Source organism: Cucumis melo, chromosome 5, assembly GCF_025177605.1.
Source record: "Cucumis melo cultivar AY chromosome 5, USDA_Cmelo_AY_1.0, whole genome shotgun sequence".
Classification (NCBI taxonomy): domain Eukaryota; kingdom Viridiplantae; phylum Streptophyta; class Magnoliopsida; order Cucurbitales; family Cucurbitaceae; genus Cucumis; species Cucumis melo.
The window spans coordinates 25347993-25370042 of NC_066861.1; the positions used below are offsets into that span (position 1 = coordinate 25347993).

Genomic DNA, 22050 nt, shown 5'->3' on the forward strand with positions numbered 1-22050 from the left:
AAGATGTGAATTTTTCCCCTTTTAAAATATTAAGCAAATTTCAACTTTAATTATACTTGGTAATTAAAGATTTAATTGGTATTTGGAAGTTGAGGGAAAGGAGGAATTTGGGGGAAATATTGGTAAATTAGAGAGAGAAGAGTGAAATTTGGAATTTATTAAAGAAGAGAAAAAGAGGGGAATTTATTTTATAAAAGGAAAAGGAAAGGAAAAGAAAAGGAAAAGAAAAGGAAAAGAAAAAGGAAAAAGAAAAAGAGAAAGAAGAAGAAGAAGCCGAGAAACCCTAGCCACGCCGCCGCCGCCGAGTCGACGCACATCGTCCCAGCCGCGTCGGAGATCAGGTCAAGTCGAGCCGTCGCACGCCAGCCGTCGCCCGAAGCCGCGTTACACCCGTGCCTGCGCCGCGCCGCATCGATCCGAGGGAGAGCAGCTGAAGCCGCGTCGCCGAGCCGCCCAGTCCCATCGTGCGCAACCGCCAACCACTGCGTGAAGCCGCGCACTGCCAAGTCACCGACCCGCAGCAGTCGACGGCGTCAGCCGCGCGCCTCCAGCCGTGAAGCAGAACCCGCGTTTCGGCTGATCTGCGCCCGCCCGTCGGCCCGAGTCCAAAACCGACCCGCGCCGCCCGCCGAACCCGAACTCCGCGCGCGCGCCTACTCCAAGCCGAGCCGCGCCTCCCTGCTGACGTGAGCCGAGCCGCTCGCGCAAGCCCCTTTCGCCAGGACTGAGCCGAGCCGATTCTGTCCTTCTTCCAGCCGAGCCGCCAAGACAATTTTGGCTCCTTCCACCTAGTTTTTGGTAAATTTCCAAATTCCCTAGCCTGCCCAGTAATTAAATGAGTTAATTTGGAAATTTAATTAACTTAATTACTTTCCTCAAGAAGCAACTTGGACCAAATAGCTGCTGCAGCTTAGGACTTCCTCAGTAGGAACTCATCTAGCAACATCTCGAGGTAAGAGATTTCTACTACTAGACCCATGAACAAATTGTAAGATTTCGCATACTGTGAGATATGCATACTGATGATTGACCGTATGGTGTATTGAACTGTTGACTGTATGACGATGTTATGATATTAATGCTCAGTAGTATGTGGCCGTATGTTGTGTTGAACTGCTGACTGTAGGAGGACGTTGTGGTACGAATGCTCGGTAGCATATGACCGAAATGTTTGGAATTGTTCTGACGATGTAGAGACTGTTGAGGAAGGGAAGGGAGCTAGTGTTCACTATTTCGTCATAGTTGTATGATGATGAGATGTATATGTATGTTAAGACTAGGGTCCCTGTTAGCAACCCAGTAGAGTCGTACCTGCATGGGTGTCCTTCGGGATCACCACCTATTGAGGACTGTGTGGTCCGACGGGACGCCAGTCTAGCATGATATAGACATGACTCGAGTGACTCGACGGGGTCCTCGCATCCCGACTGTCCTAGGTGTCCCCGGGCACCGAAGACCAGAGTTTCGTTCCTACGGGAGCGCATGTTGCACGTGTTCGGGAACGTGCCAGAGATTGGGTACCAGTTTTCAGGACTCGATAGGGAAGCCAACAGGCACCTAGTGGGACTAGTAGTGGGTCCCTTACTGAGTATTTTTATACTCATTCTCTTCATTTTATGTTTTCAGGTAGAGGACGAGGTAAGGGCAAAGGCAAGCTGGCGAGCGACGTGAAGTGACCGTGGCGAGCCATAGGGGTTTTCCTGCTTCCGCACATGTTTTACTTTACAGTTAAATTCATGTTTCGGCTTTCTGCATATTTACTTTGGTTATTTTTGTAGATAGGGCCCGCTTAGGGATTTTAAACTTAACTCGTATTTCTACATGTTACCTTAACTATCTTTCATAAATACATTTGCTAGATTTCTTTGCATTTATTTACACCAGATTTTATGACTTAAACACTGATCCTAGATTCAGTAACCACTTCGATTCAGCATAAAGAGTCGGGTCGTTACAGTTGGTATCAGAGCGCAGTGTTTTAGGTCCTGTAGACTGACTTATGATGTAAGTCATTTTGTTTTGATTTTTACCTCACCCTATGGCTATACGGTCCTTCGTCACTCGCCAGGTATGCCTAAAGCTTTACAAATATTAAGATTATAATGTTGCCTGATTAGATTAGACTTAGAGTGAGAATATTGAGCTCTAGTGGTGAAAAATTTGTTGGTGAATTTTAGGAAGAATGCCGCCACGTAGAGGTGCACGCCGAGGAGGTGGCAGGGGAGGCAGAGGAGCCGGTCGTGGCCAACCGGCGGAGCAACCTGCCGCGCCGCCAGTCAACCCCGACGTACCAGTCAACCCTAATGCACCGGTCACTCAGGCGGATCTCGCCGCAATGGAGCAGCGTTACCAGGCCATGCTGCAAGCTGCTCTAGCGCCGTTCCTCGCTGCTCAGCAGAACCAGGCCGCCCCTGTTCAGGACCAGCCTGTAGTCCCTCCAGCCCCTGTTCAGGACCAGCCCGTCATCCCTCCAGCCCCGGTGGAAGCTCAGCCGGTGCCAGTACAACTGTCAGCTGAGGCCAAGCACTTGAGGGATTTTAGGAAGTACAACCCGAAGACTTTCGACGGATCCTTGGACAACCCCTTTAGAGCCCAGCTGTGGTTGACATCCATAGAGACGATCTTCAGGTACATGAAGTGCCCAGAAGACCAGAAGGTGCAGTGTGCAGCTTTCTGTTTGGAGGATAGGGGGACTGCCTGGTGGGAGACTGCTGAGAGGGCGCTGGGAGGAGATGCCAGCAAGATCACATGGGAGCAATTCAGGGAGAGCTTTTATGCTAAGTTCTTCTCTGCCAACGTGAAGCACGCCAAGCTCCAAGAATTCCTAAACTTGGAGCAAGGCAAACTGAGCGTGGAACAGTATGATGCCGAGTTCGACCTGTTGTCCCGTTTTGCCCCTGATGTGGTAAGGGATGAGGCCGCCAGGACTGAGAGATTTGTTAATGGCCTCAGGTTAGACCTCCAGGGTTTTGTACGAGCTCTTCGACCAACCACTCATGCGGATGCTCTACGCATAGCACTGGATCTGAGCCTGCATGAGAGAGCTGGTCAATCTAAGGTTGTCGGCACAGGGTCAGCCTCGGGACAGAAGAGGAAGGCGGAGGCGCAGCCCGACGTAATACCACAGCGGACTCCGAGGTCAGGAGGTGTCTTCCAGAGACACCGTCGGGAGCTGGCAGCAGCTGGGAGAACTTTGAGAGAGCTACCCACTTGTACTACCTGTGGGAAGGTCCATGGAGGACAATGTTTAGCTGGGAGTGGAGTCTGCTTCAGGTGCAGGCAGCCGGGGCACACTGCTGATGCGTGTCCTCGGAAACCCTTAGAGACGACGCCACGTCAGCCTTCTGCTCCCCAGCAGGGGAGAGTCTTTGCCACGAACCGGCAGGAGGCCGAGCGAGCTAGTACGGTGGTGACAGGTACGCTCCCAATCTTGGGGCATTATGCTTTGGTACTATTTGACTCGGGGTCATCGCATTCATTTATATCCTCTATTTTTGTCAAGCATGCGGGTTTAGAAGTAGAACCGTTGGGTAGTGCCTTGTCTGTCTCTACTCCTTCTGGAGAGGCCCTTTTGTCTAAGGAAAAAATAAGGGCATGTTGGGTAGAAATAGCAAACCATACCTTGGATGTAACCTTACTGGTGCTAGATATGCAAGATTTCGATGTAATTTTAGGCATGGATTGGTTGTCCACTAACCATGCAACCATAGACTGTTTCAATAAGGAAGTAGTCTTTAACCCTCCTTCAGGGGATAAGTTTAAATTTAGAGGAGCAGGCATGGTAGGTATACCCAAGGTCATCTCAGCAATGAAGGCGAGTAAGCTACTTAGCCAGGGTACTTGGGGTATCTTGGCAAGCGTAGTAGATGTGGCAGAACCAGAAGTTTTCCTATCTTCCGAACCAGTAGTAAGGGAGTACCCTGACGTTTTCCCCGACGAACTCCCAGGACTTCCGCCTCCTAGGGAGGTAGACTTCGCCATCGAGTTAGAGCCCGGCACCGCCCCTATCTCTAGAGCTCCTTACAGAATGGCCCCAGCCGAATTAAAGGAGTTGAAAGTCCAGTTACAGGAGCTGTTGGACAAGGGCTTTATCCGGCCCAGTGTATCACCGTGGGGAGCCCCAGTGTTGTTCGTGAAGAAGAAGGATGGGTCGATGCGCCTTTGCATTGACTACCGAGAGTTGAACAAGGTGACAGTTAAAAACCGCTACCCCTTACCCAGGATTGAGGACTTGTTTGACCAGTTACAGGGGGCCACCGTCTTTTCCAAGATCGACCTGCGATCAGGCTATCACCAGTTGAGGATTAGGGACGGTGATATTCCCAAGACGGCCTTTCGTTCGAGGTACGGACACTACGAATTCATAGTGATGTCCTTTGGTTTAACTAATGCCCCTGCAGTGTTCATGGACCTGATGAACAGGGTGTTTAAGGACTTTCTAGACCAATTCGTCATAGTCTTCATTGACGATATCTTGATCTATTCCAAGACTGAGGCCGAACACGAAGAGCACTTGCACCAAGTCTTGGAGACCCTTCGAGCTCATAAGCTATACGCCAAGTTCTCCAAGTGTGAGTTCTGGTTAAAGAAGGTGACATTTTTAGGGCACGTGGTTTCCAGTGAGGGAGTCTCGGTGGACCCAGCTAAGGTCGAAGCGGTGACCAACTGGCCTCGACCGTCTACAGTCAGTGAGATTCGCAGTTTTCTGGGTCTGGCAGGATACTACAGGAGGTTTGTAGAAGACTTCTCACGCATAGCCAGCCCATTGACCCAGTTGACCAGGAAGGGAACCCCTTTTGTCTGGAGCCCAGCATGTGAGAGTAGTTTCCAAGAGCTTAAGCAGAAGCTAGTGACGGCACCAGTCCTGACAGTGCCTGATGGGTCGGGAAGTTTTGTGATCTATAGTGATGCCTCTAAGAAAGGACTGGGATGTGTCCTGATGCAGCAAGGTAAGGTAGTTGCGTATGCCTCACGCCAGTTGAAGAATCATGAGCAGAACTACCCTACCCACGACTTGGAGTTGGCAGCTGTAGTCTTTGCACTGAAGATATGGAGGCACTATCTGTACGGTGAGAAGATTCAGATTTACACCGACCACAAGAGCCTGAAGTATTTCTTCACTCAGAAGGAGTTGAACATGAGGCAGAGGAGGTGGCTCGAGTTGGTGAAAGACTACGACTGCGAGATCCTGTACCATCCAGGTAAAGCAAATGTAGTGGCTGACGCGCTGAGTAGGAAGGTTGCACATTCAGCAGCGCTAATCACGAAGCAGACCCCCTTACTCAGGGATTTGGAGAGAGCCGAGATTGCAGTCTCAGTAGGTGAGGTTGCCGCACAGTTGGCTCAGTTGACAGTTCAGCCAACCTTGAGGCAAAGGATCATTGCTGCTCAGCTGAGTGATCCTTACTTGGCAGAGAAACGTCGTATGGTAGAGACGGAGCAAGGTGAAGAGTTCTCTATATCCTCTGATGATGGCCTTATGTTTGAGGGGCGCCTGTGTGTGCCGGAAGACAGCGCAGTTAAGACAGAGCTTTTGACTGAGGCTCACAGTTCCCCGTTTACCATGCACCCTGGGAGTACGAAGATGTACCAGGACTTAAGGAGTGTCTATTGGTGGAGGGGCATGAAGAGGGATGTAGCAGAGTTCGTCAGTAGGTGCTTGGTGTGCCAGCAGGTGAAGGCACCTAGGCAGCATCCAGCAGGGTTGTTGCAACCCTTGAGTGTGCCAGGGTGGAAGTGGGAGAGTGTGTCGATGGACTTTATCACGGGACTGCCCAAGACCTTGAAGGGCTACACGGTGATCTGGGTTGTGGTCGACAGACTCACGAAGACAGCCCACTTCGTGCCAGGGAAATCCACGTACACTGCCAGCAAGTGGGGGCAGTTATACATGACGGAAATAGTAAGACTGCACGGAGTACCAGTATCCATCGTTTCAGACAGGGATGCCCGTTTCACTTCGAAATTTTGGCAAGGGCTCCAACTTGCATTAGGTACGAGGCTGGACTTCAGCACGGCATTCCACCCTCAGACTGATGGTCAGACAGAGAGACTGAACCAGATTTTGGAGGATATGCTGCGGGCCTGTGTGCTAGAGTTTTCAGGAAGTTGGGACTCCCACCTGCATCTAATGGAGTTCGCCTATAATAACAGTTACCAGGCTACCATTGGTATGGCTCCGTTTGAGGGTCTGTATGGCAAGTGCTGTAGATCCCCTGTCTGCTGGGGCGAGGTTGGAGAGCAGAGGATGCTAGGCCCCGAGTTAGTGCAGACTACCAATGCAGCCATACAGAAGATCCGAGCTCGTATGCTGACCGCACAGAGCAGACAGAAGAGTTACGCTGATGTACGACGTAAGGACCTCGAGTTTGAAGTGGGAGATATGGTCTTTTTGAAGGTAGCACCGATGAAGGGCGTTCTGAGGTTCGAGAAGAAGGGGAAGTTGAGTCCACGTTTCGTGGGGCCATTTGAGATACTGGAACGGGTTGGCCCTGTGGCTTATCGTTTGGCCTTGCCCCCATCCCTCTCAGCAGTGCGTGACGTATTCCATGTCTCCATGTTGAGGAGGTATGTCGCAGACCCGACGCACATCGTGGACTTCGAGCCCCTACAGGTCAGTGAGAACTTGAGCTATGAGGAGCAGCCTGTCGAGATCTTGGCAAGAGAGATCAAGAAGCTTCGTAGTCGAGATATTCCACTAGTCAAGTCCTTTGGCAGAACCATGGAGTTGAAGAGGCCACGTGGGAGAGAGAAGAGGACATGAAGACCCAGTACCCAGAGCTGTTCGAGGAGTAGAGCTTTCGAGGACGAAAGCTTTCTAAGGGGGGAAGTATGTAACACCCCAATGATCTCATGTCGTTCATTTTTTAAATTCAATTATTTATTTTTATTTTATTCATCTATTTGTTTATAATTAAATAATGAAACTTATGTCATCAAGATGTGAATTTTTCCCCTTTTAAAATATTAAGCAAATTTCAACTTTAATTATACTTGGTAATTAAAGATTTAATTGGTATTTGGAAGTTGAGGGAAAGGAGGAATTTGGGGGAAATATTGGTAAATTAGAGAGAGAAGAGTGAAATTTGGAATTTATTAAAGAAGAGAAAAAGAGGGGAATTTATTTTATAAAAGGAAAAGGAAAGGAAAAGAAAAGGAAAAGAAAAGGAAAAGAAAAAGGAAAAAGAAAAAGAGAAAGAAGAAGAAGAAGCCGAGAAACCCTAGCCACGCCGCCGCCGCCGAGTCGACGCACATCGTCCCAGCCGCGTCGGAGATCAGGTCAAGTCGAGCCGTCGCACGCCAGCCGTCGCCCGAAGCCGCGTTACACCCGTGCCTGCGCCGCGCCGCATCGATCCGAGGGAGAGCAGCTGAAGCCGCGTCGCCGAGCCGCCCAGTCCCATCGTGCGCAACCGCCAACCACTGCGTGAAGCCGCGCACTGCCAAGTCACCGACCCGCAGCAGTCGACGGCGTCAGCCGCGCGCCTCCAGCCGTGAAGCAGAACCCGCGTTTCGGCTGATCTGCGCCCGCCCGTCGGCCCGAGTCCAAAACCGACCCGCGCCGCCCGCCGAACCCGAACTCCGCGCGCGCGCCTACTCCAAGCCGAGCCGCGCCTCCCTGCTGACGTGAGCCGAGCCGCTCGCGCAAGCCCCTTTCGCCAGGACTGAGCCGAGCCGATTCTGTCCTTCTTCCAGCCGAGCCGCCAAGACAATTTTGGCTCCTTCCACCTAGTTTTTGGTAAATTTCCAAATTCCCTAGCCTGCCCAGTAATTAAATGAGTTAATTTGGAAATTTAATTAACTTAATTACTTTCCTCAAGAAGCAACTTGGACCAAATAGCTGCTGCAGCTTAGGACTTCCTCAGTAGGAACTCATCTAGCAACATCTCGAGGTAAGAGATTTCTACTACTAGACCCATGAACAAATTGTAAGATTTCGCATACTGTGAGATATGCATACTGATGATTGACCGTATGGTGTATTGAACTGTTGACTGTATGACGATGTTATGATATTAATGCTCAGTAGTATGTGGCCGTATGTTGTGTTGAACTGCTGACTGTAGGAGGACGTTGTGGTACGAATGCTCGGTAGCATATGACCGAAATGTTTGGAATTGTTCTGACGATGTAGAGACTGTTGAGGAAGGGAAGGGAGCTAGTGTTCACTATTTCGTCATAGTTGTATGATGATGAGATGTATATGTATGTTAAGACTAGGGTCCCTGTTAGCAACCCAGTAGAGTCGTACCTGCATGGGTGTCCTTCGGGATCACCACCTATTGAGGACTGTGTGGTCCGACGGGACGCCAGTCTAGCATGATATAGACATGACTCGAGTGACTCGACGGGGTCCTCGCATCCCGACTGTCCTAGGTGTCCCCGGGCACCGAAGACCAGAGTTTCGTTCCTACGGGAGCGCATGTTGCACGTGTTCGGGAACGTGCCAGAGATTGGGTACCAGTTTTCAGGACTCGATAGGGAAGCCAACAGGCACCTAGTGGGACTAGTAGTGGGTCCCTTACTGAGTATTTTTATACTCATTCTCTTCATTTTATGTTTTCAGGTAGAGGACGAGGTAAGGGCAAAGGCAAGCTGGCGAGCGACGTGAAGTGACCGTGGCGAGCCATAGGGGTTTTCCTGCTTCCGCACATGTTTTACTTTACAGTTAAATTCATGTTTCGGCTTTCTGCATATTTACTTTGGTTATTTTTGTAGATAGGGCCCGCTTAGGGATTTTAAACTTAACTCGTATTTCTACATGTTACCTTAACTATCTTTCATAAATACATTTGCTAGATTTCTTTGCATTTATTTACACCAGATTTTATGACTTAAACACTGATCCTAGATTCAGTAACCACTTCGATTCAGCATAAAGAGTCGGGTCGTTACAGAGATAGTCCCTATACATCACTGTGAACAAGTGCAAGTGGTGTAAGAGAAGTAGATAAAGACATAGGAAAAGGTAATTTTTTTCATTTTTGCTTTTAGACAACTAGTGCAATTGCAAGTAGAAAGAGAATGAGATAAAGATAGACCAATGCGAGATAAAATTGAACTGAAAATCGTTGGAGCAGGATGACCCAAACGAAAATGCCATAATGATGAATTCTCCTATTTTGCATGAAAATTTAAAATTGTCGAATGCATGGTAGGTATGGGTAGAGTAGAAATACTGGGAATAGGGTAGAGACAATTGATGCTTTCACCAGTATATAGAGTTCGACCAGTGACTTTATCCTGAATAAGGAACCAGTCAGCATAAAAAATGAAAATACAATTATTATCAAGACAAAATGTATGAACAAATAAGAGATATGCAGCAAGTTATGGAGCATGGAGTATTTGGAAAGATTAAAGGTATGAGAATGAGTTGAGAGGTTACCATTGCTGGTATTTTGAATATTTAAAGATTGGTCATTTTCCACTGTGACAATTTCCTCACCGTTATAATTGTTGAATAGGTTGAGATTTGCCAACTCATATTCGTCATATGTACGTTACATCCACTATAAGATAGCCAGAAATTATTAGTATTTTCTGAAGATCGAGAATTCATATAATTTACCGCCATTGCCGCTAGTCCAGAGGGTGGATGTCGGCCTTGATATGAGAAATTCATGCGATTGTAGCAATCAAGAGCTCCATGTCCTTGTTTTTGGCATATTTGACAAAAAATGTGTCCTGCTCTAGAATTATTTTCATGATTGAAAATAGGCCCATGAGTAGGAGGCAGCCCAATAAGCCCACGGTGATAGGAGTTGCCTGAAGAGAAATTGTTGGTTGGAGAGAAATGGATTGGGCGGCCGTTTGTGCTGAAGATGTTATTGGGTCGGGAGTGATGAAATGGGCTTTTGGGCTGTGAGAAGTTTGCTCCATGCAATCCATAAGAATAAGTTGGATGTTCTATTAATAAACCCGATGCATTTCCTGAAGACCCACGAAATTGAAAATTATTTGGGGAACAAAAATTAGGGTTATTTTTTCTACCTCTTCCACAGCTTCCATGATGTGTGAAAATTTTGCTTGGCGATATTAAAGGCGGTGGGAGAAGTCGGTTGCGGAAGATTTTTCTATAGTTGATTCCTCTTAGATGAGTAAGGTGTGAAGCTTTTCAAGGGAGATGATGCCGCTTCGAGTTCGAATCGATGTATAGAAGACATTAAAGGCGGCAGGAAGACCATTTAAGGTATGAACCAAGATTTCTTCTTCTTCAAGAGAAACAGATGCAGCGGCGAGTTTGTCAACAAGTGCTTTGATTCGGGAGGTATATTGTTCAATCGTTTTAGACGGATTTTTTTTTATAGTGTAAATGGTAGATCTGAGGTCGAGGATATTGGCTCTGGTATTGGAAAAATATCTCTTTTCTAGAGAAAACCATAAGGATTTAGAAGAGGCTAATCCAACAACATGAACAAGAACAAAGGGTGATAAGGACTTGGTCACGGGAGAGCCATTGAAGATATTCTGGATTGGTTTCAGTAGCCAATGAAGGTAAGAATTTTGGAGGGCAGGGAAGGGAATCATCAATGTGGCTAAAAAGGGAATGAGTTTTGAGAATGGAATGAGAATGGAAGAAATTTGGTATTTCCATCGAACATAATTTGTGGAGCCCAGGCGAAGAGGTACGAGGTTGCAAATATTGGATAGCAAGAAGAGGGTGGAAGTGAGTACGGTTTGATTTTGTGGTGATGTCTCTGTAGGAATGGAACTGGTGGGAATTTCAGTGGTGATTGGATCATTTTAGAAGCTGGAAGTTGCCATTGAGAGGAGGTATGTAAAAAAAAATTGTTTGAGACTAGCTCTAATATGATAATATTTATACAATGAAATAAATATGATAGAAAATAATGACAATTGATTACAATTTAATTTATAATTATGAGCTTAAATTATGGAGGGAGATTTGGGAAGATTTGATTTATTTCCTAATACACTTAAGCATATCCTTGAATAGTTATTTTTCTTTTCTACTATCGGTTGCCAATTAAGAAAAACCAATGTGTACTTAATTAGTTGGATTCTCTCCCCCCAAATCAAGCAATTATAAACAGAGTGTTCTTCGTTAATTGTGGGATAGGGTCTTAGTTTTCTTATTTGCACGTAATTTTTAAGATGTTTATTTTGGTATGTATACTAGTTCGTATAATTTCAACTTCAATTCATTTTCTCCTTTGTTTTTCTCTCTACTATGTGCAAGTTTAAATTTGCCTATGTATAATAAAGACATGTTATGAGAAATAATTCTATATTGAAGTGTGATTAATATAAAAGTTTACAACTTTTATTCAAAATTGTTTCCATGTACCAATCTTATCTATCCACCTGATTGATTTAATAAAGATAATGTATTTATTGACCAATGTTGCTAATTGTTATTTAGTTAGACAAATTTTTCAACGTTAAGAGATGACTAAAGTAGTTGGAAAAGTAAAACAATATTATTGTCTTAACGAGATACTTACATATATTAATGAAAGACTAGCTAGAAATTCAAATAATTTTGTTAAAAATGCAAATCAAATATCAGATACATTTACACAACATTTAGATGCGATATGCTAAGAGATATGTTAAGAGATTCGACTATGTTATATATACCAAATATGAATGCATTATCTAGAATTAATATCCTAATTCAATAAATTATCACTGTTAATAAGCCCACATCATGCAAAGAGCATGGTAGACCAATGAGTTCCAAAACGAGAAAATCATAAAAGGAAAAGAAGAAAAAGAAAGAAGACTAGTTAATTAATAACTTAATTAAATGAGGATATATGAATATTCTAGATGAAATACTAACATGACAATTCATGTGAATATTAAAAGTCAAGAATTTAAGGATCCTAATATGAATTGAACAATATTATACTGGCTGAATATGATAGATTGAAAAACCGAATCAATCAACTAGAACCAATTGAACCGATGTCGGACATCAATCGAGGGAGAGAAAGAGATCAATGAACTTCGACCATCTGTTGCTCATCCTTAATGTCATGCCTTGAAAATAATGGAATCAAAATAATATGAAAACCGACAACATTTTACCCTATAAGGTTATTCGTTATGTATCATGTAAAAATAACCATCCAAACGTGATTAAACTCATTTTCAAAACATGAGAATTTTAAACAAGTGATCTAGACTTTAGAAGAAGTCAAAAACATATGGATATCGCAAGATTTGTTGCATACGAACTCTTGCAAATGTTTAGTATTGATATGATGAGAGATGATCTTTCATGTCAATTATCTCATACAAAAAAGAAAAAAAAACACCAGCCAGCTAAATCAAAAGTAGATTTATTAAAATAGAAAAATCAATATAAAATGATAAGTAGATAGGTAACCTAATATATGAACTTCATTTCAAATATCTTTCTACATGAGAAATACTTTATAAATTTATAGAAAATAATATACACTTCATATTTATATTACTGTCTTTTATTGTAAATCAACCGTATAAATTAAACGATTATTGACAATTTAAATGATCGTTGATTCACTTTATGTAACCTATATTTTTTATAAATTCATAAATAGAGGTTGTACATGTCATCGTATTTTCTCTAAGTTCTTTTCTTTATATACGTCTCATGTTCCTTGTTAAATTTGTTAATATTTTCTTTTCTTTTAGAACAAGCTAGTTTAATACAATAAAAGATGTGGTTGTCACACATCATTATATTAAGTAATCATGATAATAGATGGGACATAAAATCATAGTTCAAAATTCAATTACGTAATTAGAATGCTTTAAAGTTTAAAAGGCTTATTGAAGTTTGAAAACTAAAGGTCATCTCCTTTGAGAACTATTTTATTTTAAAAAATTTAGACAGTTTTGATAACAATTTCATTCTTTTGTTTTTAGAATTTTAAAATGAAACCTACTTTCTCCTCGTTCTTACAACGATTTTCATCTTTTTCAAGTATATATGGTTGAATTTTTAGTTGAAGAACAAAAACAAACTTTTAGAAGTTACTTCTTTTAGAGTTGTCAAATTTTACTTAGGTTTTTTGTAACACTCTGTGTTTAGAAGGGAAACATGAATAAACGGATATCACATCTAAATGAGAAAAATATTGATTACATGAAAGTGAGGTTAAAAAAGACTCAAAAGAATTCAAAAGTTACTACCTATACCAACAAAAATGTGCACCTTCCTTAGTTTTTCGGTGGCTTTAGCATAGGAATTCCAAAGTTAAGCGTGCTTAGCTTGGAGCAATTTTATATTTGGGCGATCTCCTAAAAAATTTCCTTAATATTTGTGAATGAGGACAAATCATAGGACTCGTGTTGGTTTGTAGGGACGATTTTCACTCTAATAAGCTTTAAGACAAGTAAAGATGATGTTTCTAGGTTGCAGGGGATGTGACGGAATGTTAGAGATTCGAATTCCGAATTCTAAGCCTAAGACATTGTATTTTTAAACTATTGGTAAAAAATCACTAGTAGAAAAAGGGCCTACAATGACAGTTAAATGCTGTCATTGAAGGTTTTCGTGACAGTTTTTTGCAGTCATTGATGCGGCAGTCATGGAAAGTATTTTATGACAGTTGTATAAACTGTCACGAAATGTTGTTTCAATGACACATAATACCTGTCACGAAAGATTTTTTTTAATGACTGAATATAACTGTCATTATTTAGCTACGATGACAGTTAATAACTATCACAGTTTACATTTTATGACAGAGTATAACTGTCACTATTATATATTCGATGACAGTTAATTACTATCATTGTTTATATTTTAAGACAGATTATAACTGTCATAGTTGACATTTTATGACGGAAGATAACTGTCATTGTTAATAATCTATGACTGATATTGAATGTCATTATTTATCATTTATGACACTTTTTAACTATCATCATTTTACTTACCATGACTTTTATTAACTGTCAATAAAACTTTTTCGATGACAGTTTTATTTTTCAATTTAAATGTCATAGTTGTGTTTTTTAGTCCCTTTTTTCAAAAGCCCTATTTCTTATTGAATTATGTATTTGTTGTCGCCCTGCCATTACACATAACATTAAATACCAATACAACAACAAATGGAAAAAAGGTGAACGCTTTAATAGAAATAAACACTTACTAATATTGCTTTAATTGTTAGTACAAATATTTTTTGGTACGAACAAACTATTTTAAATAATTACATTTAAACAAAAAAAATTCCTACCAAACCTATAAAAAAGGCTATACATCAACTAATTGGCGTATCCATGGTTTCATTGCTCCAATGGATTGTGGCAAAACCTAATAAGAAAAGAAAAGGAAACAAAATAATTAAACAAGACAACACATTCACCCACATAAACACATCACATTCACTTCATGATGAACAACACACTTCAACAACATAGAACACATACACACTTCAAATATGTTTGCCGATTCAACCATAACATGATTGAGTACATACCTTATAGAATGCCATAGGATTCCCTTTTGCCTTGTTAAGACCTTTGTCAACCTAGCAAAACCAAAAAGAACACACTTGAAGATCAACAACACACTTCAAGATCAACAACACTTCTTTATCTACAACACTTTTTTATCAACAACACACTTCAACAATAATTACATACATACTTCAAGATCAACAACACTTCAATATCAACAACACTTCTTTATGTACAACATTCTTTTATCAACAACACACTTAAGCAATAATTACATACACACTTCAAGATCAACAACACTTGAAGATCAACAACACTTCTTTATCTACAACACTCTTTTATGAACAACACACTTCAACAATAATTACATACATACTTCAAGATCAACAACACTTCAATATCAACAACACTTCTTTATGTACAACATTCTTTTATCAACAACACACTTAAACAATAATTACATACACACTTCAAAATCAACAACACTTCTTTATCTACAACACTCTTTTATCAACAACACACTTCAACAATAATTACATACACACTTCAAAATCAACAACACTTCTTTATCTACAACACTCTTTTATCAACAACACACTTCAACAATAATTACATACACACTTCAAGATCAACAACACTTCAATATCAACAATAATTACATACACACTTCAAGATCAACAACACTTCAATATCAACAATAATTACATACACACTTCAAGATCAACAACACTTCAATATCAACAATAATTACATACACATTTCAAGATCAACAACATCTTTATCTACAACACTCTTTTATCAACAACACACTTAAACAATAATTACATACACACTTCAAGATCAACAACACTTCAAGATCAACAACACTTCTTTATCTACAACACTCTTTTATGAACAACACACTTCAACAATAATTACATACATACTTCAAGATCAACAACACTTCAATATCAACAACACTTCTTTATGTACAACATTCTTTTATCAACAATAATGTTAAAAGTGATAGCCAATAGATCAAATTCCCAACCTTATTCCAATTATAAACGTCCAATTATAAACGATTCTAGAACCTTATGAAATTGGAGATGGATATTATATATGAGTTAAAAAGAAATGGATTAGAACCTGGGTACGCGAAAGATTTGAAGCTGCGCGGATGACGGGTCGACTCAGTGCGTCGGCTGGGTGCGCGGATCAACGCTGGACTGGGTGATTCGGCCGCGGGTGGGTGGGTAAACCGTGGTGGGTGCGTCGGCCGTGGTGGGTGTAGGGCGTAGGGCGTCGCCTGAAGTTGGGTGTGCGGGCGTCGGTGGAAGAGCTTGGTCGACCGTCGGTTGAAGGTGGGCGTCAGCTGAATGTGTTCGTCGGGGGTCGGCTGAAGGTGGGCGTCGGCTGAAGATGGGCGTCGCTGAAGATGGGCGTCGCTGAAGATGGGCGTCGCTGAAGATGGGCGTCGGCTGAAGAAGCTTCGTCGGGCGCCGGAAGAAGCTTCGTCGGGCGCCGGTTGAAGGTGGAGGAGGAGTAGAGGGAAGCGTCGGCGTCGGCGTGGGAGAGCAGATGTAGCGTCGTTTCGAAAGGATGGGGAAGGAGAAATTTGAAAATCAATTAGGGATTTAGTTTATTGAATAAAATTAGGTTTTTTTATTTTAATAAATTATATTAAAAAAAGCATATACCCTTTAATGACACTAAATAACTGTCATGGAAAACAATATCCGAAAACAACGTATTTTCCCGCCAAAAAAGCGCATTTTTACATATTATGACAATTGTTTCTCCTCTTCTCTCAATTTTTTTTCTTTACAAATGTCATTGAAAGTGACTTTTCTTGTAGTGAATAGATAACAAACAAAGAAATTTGGAAATTGAAGTAATTTCTATAGAATTAACCTTAAAAAATAAAAACAAAAAATAAAACAATTACGATGTAAATTTTTAGTTTTTATCTTTTGAAAATCAAATTAATAAAGTATTCCAATACATCATTTCATAATTAAGTAAGGACGTTATATCCACTTTTCAAGGTATAATAGTTAATCATAAATAGTTATACAGTGTGTAAAGTTAAAGCTGAATAATAATGAAAATTAATTTTATATTTTGAATAATCATGCCTACATTACAATAAAATAAAAGTGAGTTTCTATGACACTTTATTACAAGAAAAATTGAGAGGAGAAAAGAAACAATTGTAATAATGTCAAAATGCGCTTTTTTTTGAAAAGACGTTCTCGGAATTTTTTTCGTGACAGTTATTTGGTATCATAAAAGGGTTTAGGATTTATTAAAATAAAAAATCCTCAAATTTATTATCCCCTCCCATTTGTATCGCTCGTCTCCTTCCATCTTCTTCGTCCAGCGACTCATCCACTTCTCTTCTGTCCATGCGGTCAGACTTTCGCCCCGATTTCTCTTCCGCCCACGGTCGGAGTTCCACGTGCCTAGTCCCGATTTCTCTTTCGCCCTGATCTCTCTTCCGCCCACGGTTGGAGTTCCACGCAGCAGTTAAAAATACAAACAAAAACATGAACAAGTTGTTTACTTTAATTTTCACATGTAGTCTATTAATATGTGAATTTTTTTTATCAATTTAAATACGCATAAAAATATATATATTATAAAAAAAAATTGTTCCTCAAAATATCTTCTATTTTATATACAAATAATCACACTCATATTATAAATATCGTTAAATAGATGTATGTTCATTGTGCTTAATATCAAAACGTCATGTGTTATTCTCTCCCATCTTATCTATATAATTTGTCAAGTGTTTTGAAGATATTGATTCTCAGTGTCCATGTAATTTACCTCGTGTTTGTCAAATAATTGTCTATAAATAATGACATTTTGTGAGTTTTATTAGAAAAATATATTGGTGAAAAGTTTTATAAATGTTAGAGAGAAAGTGGATGTTTTGGAATCATTTCTTTATTATATTTTAATATTATATTTTTCGATATTCATGTTTCCATCGTACCTCTTCTTTACAACAATATCGTTATATTTACTGTTACTTTTTTTTTTCATTTGATTTATGATTAATTGGTGCGTTTAAAATATTGATATTGTTGTTCTATTACTACGAATTTTATTTTATATATATAAGTTTACGAGATAATTATAATTTATAGCAATTTTAGAAATTATAATTAAGGGTATAGCAACACTTTTAAAAACTTTTATTGTCTATATGTGATAGACCAACATTTGCAATATAATCTATCATTGATAGACTTTGACAAATTTTCATACATTTTTCTAAAAAAATTGATACATAAATGCTAATACTTTGAATCCAATTACTAGCTAATATTTGCAACTATTATGTACTTTATTTTAGAAAAATTTATTGTAAAAATAACTTGGTTATATATATATATATATATATATATATATATATATATTCTCTAAAATAACATGTTTGATGATAATTTCTTTTTTACCTTTTAGTTTTTTTTTAATTAAATCTATTTCATATCGTACTTCATTAAATAAAAGAATCGAATTCTTAGAAAAAGAAGACAAGTTTTTAAGAACTATTTGTTTAGTTTTTAAAAACTTAGTATGGTTTTGAAATCTAATTTTAAAAAAATTTAAAAAAATAAATAGTTATTCGATCCAAACGTATTTTGATTTTAAAAAAAAAAAAATACAATTCTAAACATAGTTCTTTTCTTTTTAGTTTTCAAAACAAAAAACCAAATACAATTATCAAACTTCTTTTTGTTTTTGTATTAACCAAACATGTAGTCATCAAACTACAAACTAAAACCTAAAAACTTAAAATTTCATAAACAAATAGTCTATCAAACTCAACTTTTAACCTACTTCTTCGAAAACTATTTTATTTAAAAGGTAACAAGACAGCCAATCCATTGAACATAATTTCTCTCCTTCTAACACTTGGTACAATCTTCAACGTCCACTAGATGCTAAATCGTCGAATCATTACAAGTGTCCATATATTTAATAATCGTCCCCATTTGATAACAATTACGTTTTTAGTTTTGATCGTTTTTTTAAGAAAAAAACAGAATAACAACCACACAAAATTCACTATTCATTTAGATGTTATAATTTTTTATATACACTGATCAAAGGTTTTTGTTTTTTCTTTTCATAATTCCATTTTGTTTGTGCATAGGTTTGATTGAGATCGAAAGTAGCCATAGAGAGAACTCGATCAAAAGAACCAAACAACAACAATAATTCAAACCCCAATTTCAACACTTCAATTCTGAAAGGGCCTACATGATGCAAAGTTCTTGGTGTGTGCATGTGATTGTCCTTTTTTTTCCCCTTTCTCTTTCTCCACATTTCAATACGGTAGAAATTGAATATCATTTACCTATTTATGTAATTAGAACTGACCTTTTTAGTTTGAATAACCATTTTAGAAAAATTCTTTCAAATAAGATAGTTAAAGACAAGTTTGTAACACATTTTTTAGAGCTTTATTTAAATGATTAATCCCTCTCATAAACCATAAAGAATGGTTAATTATTCTATTCCAACAATTGATAAAAAGATAAGAAAATTTTGTCATTTTTTGTTTTAAAAGAAGATAATGAGAAAGTAAATTTAAGGGTGGAGGAGAGGGAGAGGGAAACAGTGAGTTACTTCGGATTTCTTTAAAAACAAAAAACATGAGGTGAGTACTCTTCAATAATGCTGGCAATGGTCCTTCCTCATTTACTAAACAATCAATTTAATAACATTTTTTGTATTATTTCTTTTCTCCATCCTTCTGTTAATTTTCGTAATCAACAACTTTTCAAGATGACAATATAATATTTTAGTTTATTATGTTACATTTTCAAACCCTACACAAAACTTATATCTTTTCACACGTGAGTATTTAGCTAGCATGAAGTGCGGGAAGTAGGTTAATGACGGAAGTTTTTTTTTCTTTTAAAAAAAATAATAAATTCTTTTCTTCTTTAACAATAACAAAAGAAATTGTTAGTGATTTTTCTTGAAGAAATAAAATTAGACTTTGTTAACAAAGAAAGAACAATTCTTAAATATAAATAAAAAAGAAACCATTCTATCTTTGCTTTTTAGTTTTTAAAATTTAAGCAGCATATAAAAACATTACTGATGTAGTTTTTTTGAAACAAGTTAGATATTTAACTAAGAATCCAACTTAATGTTCAAGAAATCATTTTAAGAAATTCAGAAAAAATAATCATAATTTTAAAAAACAAAATAGTTACCTGCCTACTACTATACGAGATCTTAACAAAAAAAAATTATAATAAAATAAGAAAGTAAAATTTGTGGAAGGACACATTTCAATTAGACAACAAAACCACTTAGGCCAGTTTGGTATCCATATTTTGTTTTTTGTGTAATAGATTCTTCCTAAAGGTCATAATTACCACGAGCAAACATATTAGTGTGACGAGGAACACATTTTTGCTTTTCTACTAATACTTGATATGCTATTGAATCTGGCTGATGAAGAATTACGGGACGTAAAACAAAAAAAAAATGCTAATTCGAGATGGATATACCATATTTAATTTATAGCGAAACCCTCCTCCTTAACTCATTAACAAACAAGAAAAAAATCAAACGATAAGGCTATTACATTTCAACAAATTCAAAGCTCACTTATACTTTCTATTGTATCCAATGGTAAAATAGATAGATGAAATAGCACAGACAAAGTCTAGTCGATGAAAAGATAAGGGAGTCTGCGAGAAAGAAAGAAGCTCCTCAACAAATAAGACGAATCCTCAAAACACCTAACCAGATCCCAGTTCCTCTCTCTTTCTATTAGGCGCCGTAAGAATTCTTGGAACGAGAATGAATGGTTAACGCGTGATCATAGCATGGGAGAGATTGGGTCCATGCGATCTAATCTTGAGGCAGTGGTGGAAGGGTGACATCTTTCCCTTTAGCCAATGGGTGATTTGAGGTTCCAACTGCGTTAATTACCGGTAGGAAATAAAATGAAAAGCTAGCACAAGATTCAAAAGAAAATTGATTGTTTATGTGTGAAAAACACAGTAAAATGCTCATTTGAACTCCCCAACATATAGGAATCGGCTGCTAGCGAAAGACGAAGAGTCATCTTCTTTCTTTAGTTGGGAAGTCTGACTTGGAATTCTTAATTTCGGATAGGCACTTGTTCGACCAGCACATGCCATTATTTTTTCCCTATCTCATGTCATGATTTGTATCATCATTAAGGACAACAGTAAAAAAAAAAAAAAAAAAAAAAAAAAAAACTTCTTTTTTCCTCCCAAAGTTTGGTCTTTTAATTAATTGGTATTATTATTAGTTTAATTATCATATGGACTAAAATATGTACCCCACACACAATTTCTTTTATTTCTTTGTTTATGTTTAAAACATTAAAACTTATTGTTTCACATTATATATAAATATGAGTTGAACTAGATTTCATAAAAAGATTATATTTTGAATCATCAATTAGAAGTATCAATTGCAAGTCATGAACAGAAACTCTTGTAGTTGCTATGCAGTATCAGTCGCAATAAGGTATAAAAACCTCAAAATGTTGTTATTAATGATGAATTACACATCATTAATATAATATTTTTTTTTTGAAAGGAAACCGCTAGATAGGACTTAGGGATGAACCTAAGACCACTCTAGACACACAAATTTATTAATGAAGGGCTAGAGAAAAGCCCAAGCGTTAATTACAGAAGTTGCTAAGATTTAAAGCAATTGTAGCAGCCGAATAATTTTTAAAGTAAGAGTCCCTACTGCACCAATTGCCTATAAGGATTTTACATTCCTCCCACATATTGGCAGTTGTTTTATGAGAGCTAGGGGATCCAAAAATTCTAAGATTTCTTTCACACCAAATTTCCCAAAATAAGGCTATGATTCCACAAAACACGACCTTGCGTTTCGGGCTGAAGCAATTTGGGGACCGGAAAAAGGAGAACACATCCTCCAGATCGTCGGTGCTGAGAACCAAGCTGAAAGCATTCTGGAGAAAGGATCATAATGGTTTCACAGCTTCGCAACGGAGAAAGAGGTGGGTTCCTGATTCACTATCCTTCTTACAAAGAACACACCAGTTGGGTTGAAGGCAAATATTGGGCATTCTTTGTTGAACAACCTCCATCGTATTTATTCTTCTTTGTATCAGGCACCACATGAAAAATTTGATTTTCATTGGAATGGTGGACTTCCATATAATCTCAAGAAGTTTTGATCGAGGGTCCCCTGAAGATTGATCCAGCTGCCGAGAGATCAAGACTTTTGCAGATGCAATGGAAAAGGAGTTTTTGCTGTCTGGGGTCCAGGTAGGCTTGCTTGATCCACTATTATATCTCGGAGTAGGAAGGATCTCTAAAATTTTTGCCCATTTGCTTCTTTCTCTATCGTTCAGCTCTCTTCTGAATCTTATGATCCATTGGCTATCGAGTGTGTTCCACGCATCTTTAACTGTGATTTCTTTGTCAAGCGAAAGAGCAAAAAGTCTCGGATAAGCAGTTAAGAGGCGACCTTCTAGAGACCAATTAGAGTACCAGAAGGAGATTTGATCTCCATTATTTAGATCCCAACTTTGGTTACTTCTGAACCAATCAATATTGTCAATGATAGATCTCCATGGGGCTTTAGAAGTGCTAGAAGAGA

General features: G+C 39.0%; 1 long non-coding RNA gene across 1 annotated transcript; it reads left to right on the forward strand.

Moving 5' to 3' along the window:
• The first annotated feature begins 6717 nt into the window (after nt 1-6717).
• LOC127149404 (uncharacterized) lies at nt 6718-8866 on the forward strand. Its single transcript, XR_007820925.1, has 3 exons — nt 6718-7735; nt 7821-7889; nt 8564-8866. It is a non-coding gene; the product is annotated as an uncharacterized LOC127149404 (long non-coding RNA).
• The last annotated feature ends 13184 nt before the right edge of the window (nt 8867-22050 follow it).